Below are 5,795 nucleotides of genomic sequence, written 5' to 3' on the forward strand. Positions count from 1 at the left end.
CTACTTTTGCGTGGCCTCACAATACTTTTCTTCAGCCAGTTGCTCTGAGCCATAATGTCTGTTTGCATTCAGCTGCTCTGGTCCTCATGAACAAGTGTTGGTTCATGTCAGCTGTAACACTCAGATACTACAGGAATTAGAGATGATGTGACAAGTTGTGCATTTAGTGCTCATTCATGTTAAAAGGCCGATCCCCGACAGTATTCAGCTTCTTGCTGTGAGCAGAGCTGCAGCTGCTGTGTCTGCTGTGGGTGAATCTGTGGTTATATTGGTTATTGTTTGGACTTGAACTGCTGCTGTGGTTCAGGCTGTCGTGTTATGGATATTTCTAGATGTTGATCTGAAAAAAAATCTTCCACCCCTGACCCTTTAAGGCCTCCGTACATACGCAAGGTGGTAAGAACAAAATTGGCCAGGATGCATGTGTCATGAATCCCACAGTGATTTGGCGTAGAAAGTAAGAATACATTAGCTTAAATCTCTAGAGTTTAATAAACTTGTTTTTATGTTAGTAGTCAAGAGGTTAATAGGATCTGTGGAGGATAAAGCAGTCGCATAAAAAAATGTGTGAAGACTCATACGATTCACACTAAGGCAAACACACTGTAAGTACATTTCTCCTGAATGTAATTAGACACTGAGAGAGGATATATTTTTGTGCAACACTCAAAGGCAAACTTCTGTAATGAGTCTGTTTTATTTTGCATTTAGCTTTTATGGATCAAATGAATGACAACTATAATGTTACATCTATAACTTCCGGTGGGCATGTGGAATTGCACAAATACAGATTTGTTTTGTGATTATGTTTATTGCACATATTCTCATACTCTGCAGTAATTTAACCATCTTCTTTCTCATCTGATTTCAAAAAAGCCTCCATGAGCCTATGTACATTTTCATTGCAGCTTTGTTACTGAACTCTGTTCTTTTCAGCGCTGTGATCTGCCCAAAGCTCTTGACTGACTTTTTATCTGACAAGCAGGTCATTTCTAATCTACTATGTATGTTTTAGTTGTTACTGTCTTGGTGGTTCAGAATTTTGACGGTTGGAAAAAAGTCAGGAAAAAAGCTGCACAGACCGGTGTACCTCACCTGCTCATTTTAATCAGCTTTTCGTGTTTGTGTTCATTTGATATAGTTTTGGCTCGAGTGGAAATAGATTTTTCTCAAAGTGCATATTTAACATTGACTTTACAGATAGTAACATGTCACCCTCTCTTTAATCCAATTATATATGGTCTAAAAATGAAAGATCTATAAACACGTCAAGTCAAGAGGCTGTTCTGTTGGATATAAATTCATTTCTTTCGTAATATAAATTCAAAGATGATTTTTCTTTCATGTAAAAATGTGTTTGTGTGACTAAATATACTTTAAAGCCTAATTTCAGCTTTAACAATGCATTAAAGATACTACAAAATATGACTAATTCTTTAGTTATGGCGATAGTAAGTACATTTTGTAACACAGTACTGTCACATTCTTTTCAATTGCTGTTATACAACAGTATTGTGTTATTAATGTATACAGTTTATGTATTCTACATACTGCACATGCTAAAAATGCTTTTTATGAGTGAAAGGTCAGAATTTTCAGCTTGCTTCTTTCAAGTGTTTGTGTTTTACTCTTTCGGTTCTTCTGAAATGTTCACTGTTTGCAGTCATGGCCTATGACAGATATGTATCTATATGTAAACCTTTGCAATATCCAACTATCATGAGAAAAAAACACAGTCTGTGGTTTTCTGGTTTTAGTTTAGATTCTGCCCCCTCCTGAAATTGCAGCGCAAATTACAATGAATGCTAAAAAAAAATGTGTCTTCACCTCAAAAGGAATCTTTTGCAACAACACAGTTTTCAAGGTTCAATGTGTTCAGTCAAAGGATGAAATGATACAAGACATGATCATACTGGTTCATGTTACAATTCTGCCACTGGTTAGATTTTGGCAATCAAAAGGTCAAAGCTAAAGGTCACTACAACCACACGTCTTTCCCCGATCTTGTGAATGCAATATCTCAAAAATGCCTTGAGGGGCATTCTTCAACTTTGTCATAAATGTTCACTTGGATGCAGAGATGATCTACATAGATTTTGATAATCAAAGGTGAAAACAATCTCCCGGAAATGCCTTGAGAAAATTTCTTCAAACATTCATTTGGATTCAAAAATGAACTGATGAGATTTTGGTGGTCAAAAGGACAAGGTCACGTGAGTTCACATTTATTTCCTATTGTGAATGCGATATCTCAGAAACCTCTTCAGGGAATCACTTCAAATATGGTACAAACATTCATTTAGACTCAAAGATAAAGTTGTTAGATTTTGGGGGTCAAAGGTCAAGGTCACTGTCACCTCACATTGACCCATGCTGGTGAAAGATGTCTGAAGAATGCCTTAAAGGAATTTCGTCAAATGTGGCACAAACATTCACTTAGATTCAAGGATTAAGTGAGTAGTAATTATAGTAGTCTTCAAAATGTCAATACAACCTCACATCCGTCATATCTGTCATTACTGTTTTTGACATTTATTTGGACTCAAAGACAAACTAATTACAATCTGGTGGTCAAAGGTAACTTTGAACTCCCAAAAACTTGTGTCCATAACTGGGTAATTTGACATATCTAATACAATAACATGATTATTGCTCTTTCCTGTTCATTATTACACCAAAACTGAGGGGCAGTAGGTGAGATTGTGACTATATTTCACATTTATGACAGATACTAAATTAGTTATATTACCATGGGGATGTCCATTTAGAAACTATGGTGATCGTATGGATCTGAACCATCCACTTTTAAAATGTAAAGCTTCTTTGCAGCATCCTCTATATTAGTTTGGACACATATGCATATAAACTACAACTTGACTGGTTAGCGGAAGCATGCAACCACTCTGCAGTAATTCTAATTTCCTATCCATTTTAATTTGCTTTCTTAATTCTTTATCCTTCTGACCTCAAAACAGTTTTCCACTTTCCCTCGGTCAATCTTAACTAAGCACGGGCGCAGAGAAAGCAGCTGAGTTTCTAGATCATTTTCATATTTAGGTTTCTTCTTGGCATGTCAGGGTCTTTCTCCTCTTTAGCTCAGAGAATGTGGCGTCAAAGAATTACAAAAATAATTTCAAATTTTGGTTCATCACACTAAAACACAGCTTTCCACTTTGCCTCAGTCCATCTTAAATGAGCTCAGCTTCAGAGAAGGTAGAACATTTCTAGATCTTTCTAGATTTAATTGGACTCCAATCAAGTTGTAGAAACAGTGAATCTGGAACGTAATCACAGCGCTTCACTTTTTCCATATTTTGGCCACTGTGCTCATTGGGACATTCAATGCTGCAGACATGTTTCTGTACCCTTCCCCAGATCTGAGCCTCGATACAATCCTGTCTCAGAGGTCTACAGACAATTACTTGGACTTCATGCCTTGGTTTGTGCTCTGACATGCACTGTCAACTGTGGGAACTTATATAGACGTTGTGTGTCTTTCCAAATCATGTCCAATACAATGAATTTACCAGGTGGACTCCAATCAAGTTGTAGAAACATCTCAAAGATGATCAGTGGAAACAGGATGCACTTAAGATCAATTTTGAGTGTCATGACAAAGGCTGTGAATACTTATGTACATGTGCTTTTTGAATTTTTAATAGATTTGCAAACATTTCAAAAAAACGTTTTTATGTTATTATGGTGGGGTAGTGTGTAGAATTTTTAGAAAAAAAAAATGATTTAATACAATTTGGAATAAGGGTGTAACTTAACAAAATGTGGAAAAAGTGAAGCGCTGTGAATACCTACCGGATGCACTGTATATGTTTTTGGAAGTGAGCCCACAGATTAATATCTTTTTTTTTTTCTTCAATGCCCCATGAGGGCCCAAAGATCACGAGCATTTAAATATTGGTTTTCGGCCTTGCTCCTTATGTACAAAGATTTCTCAGCAATCTTTGAATCTTTTAATGATTATTTGTACTGTAAATGATGAAACCCCCAAAATTCTTTACAATTTTATGTTGAGGAACATTATTATTAAATTGATACACTATTTGCTCACGTAGTGCTTCATGAGTGGTGAAAGATGCTCTTTTAATTGCCAATCATGTTACTTCAGTTAATCTGATTTTTTTTTAAATTATTTTTTAGCATTACACAACTTTTCCAGTAATTTTCTACCAACTTTTTGAAACATGTTGCTCACGTCAAATTGAAAGATATGCTTTTTATAAAACAATAAATTTATTTAAAATTTCTCAGTATCAACATTGATGTGTTATCTTTAGTCTATTTTAATTATATAGGTTTATATGATTTGCAAATCAATGTATTCTATTAATATTTATATTTTATATAGCGTCCCAACTTTTGAGGAAAGAGGCTTGTTATATATTGATCAGCTATGATGATGGCCAAGACCAGAGAGATGGTGGTCGACTTCAGGAGGAAGGCGACGGCTCCACAACCGCTGAGAGTTCTGGGAGAGGAGGTGGACATGGTGGAGGAGTACAAGTACCTGGGTGTCTCCATGACAACAGACTGAACTGGAAGACCAACATCAATGCTGTCTACAAGAAGGTGATGAGTCGACTCTTTTTCTTGAGGAAACTTCGATCCTTCAATGTGTGCAGTGAGATGTTGGAGATGTTCTACCATCTGTTGTGGCCAGTGAACTGTACTTCGCTGTGGTCTGCTGGGGGAGCAGCATTGGAGCCGGCGACACCAACAAACTCAACAAGCTGGTTAAGAAGGCCGGCTCCATCATCGGCTACAAACTAGATAGTCTGGAAAAGGTGGTGGAGAGGAGGACGCTGATCAAACTATTGTCCATCTTGGATAATCCTGTCCACCCTCTCAACCACCTGCTGCAGGGACAGCGGAGCACTTTCTCTAAAAGATTCCTCCAGCTCCGCTGTCACAAGGACAGATACAGGAGATCATTCCTGCCCACTGCCATAAGACTTTACAATAACTCACCTCTGGCAAAATCCATCACAGTACAATAACACTGTTGACTGTGTTTCTTGGTTTCTTGCTTGTATATTATATGTATATTATATATATAGATATATACTGTACCGTATGTATATATATATATATATATATATATATATATATATATATGTTGACTGTGTTTATTGGTTTGTTGTATATAATATATATAGATATTTAATGTACTGTATATATACTGTATGTACTGTGCATTTTATATTTTATATTTTTTATTTTATTGCTTTTCTATTATATTATTCTATTCTATTATTATTTTATTCTATTGTTTCTATTATTGCTCCTGTATGTATGCTGTTGTGGCGAAAAAATTTCCCCTCGGGGATTAATAAAGTATATACCTACCTACCTACCTACCTACCTATATAATAGTAATAATAATAATACTAATAATAATGAGCATTATTTGCACAGCACATTTCATACAAATAATGCAGTTCAATGTGTTTTACGGGAGAAGGCAAAAGCAAAAATATAATAGGATAATATAGCAAGGTAATGCAACAAATTAACATTCTGGTTGATTATGATTTGTAAAATGGAGGGGAAAAGAGTTCATGTGGATGAACGAATCATCAAGTTTTACCGTTGTTTTTGTCACGCTGATGGAAAGTTTAATGAGATCCTTTGAGGATAAAGATATCTCATAAAAACTTCCCTCACTTTCTCATTTCCACAGATGATCAAGCAGTCAAGGTAATGATAAGGTCAGATATCTGGAAATCAATAAGACAATTTAATGTAATTCTTTTGAGGCAGTGTTAACATCTACACTCGTT

At 35.8% G+C, this 5,795-nt stretch overlaps 1 pseudogene; it reads left to right on the forward strand.

The window, feature by feature from the left end:
* Positions 1-716: 716 nt before the first annotated feature.
* Positions 717-5,712, forward strand: LOC138615281 (olfactory receptor 6N2-like; annotated as a pseudogene).
* Positions 5,713-5,795: the final 83 nt, after the last annotated feature.

This window comes from Brachyistius frenatus, unplaced genomic scaffold (genome assembly GCF_029030835.1).
Source record: "Brachyistius frenatus isolate BFR_SWC_R1_liver_20210118 unplaced genomic scaffold, ASM2903083v1 Contig_863, whole genome shotgun sequence".
Classification (NCBI taxonomy): Eukaryota; Metazoa; Chordata; class Actinopteri; family Embiotocidae; genus Brachyistius; species Brachyistius frenatus.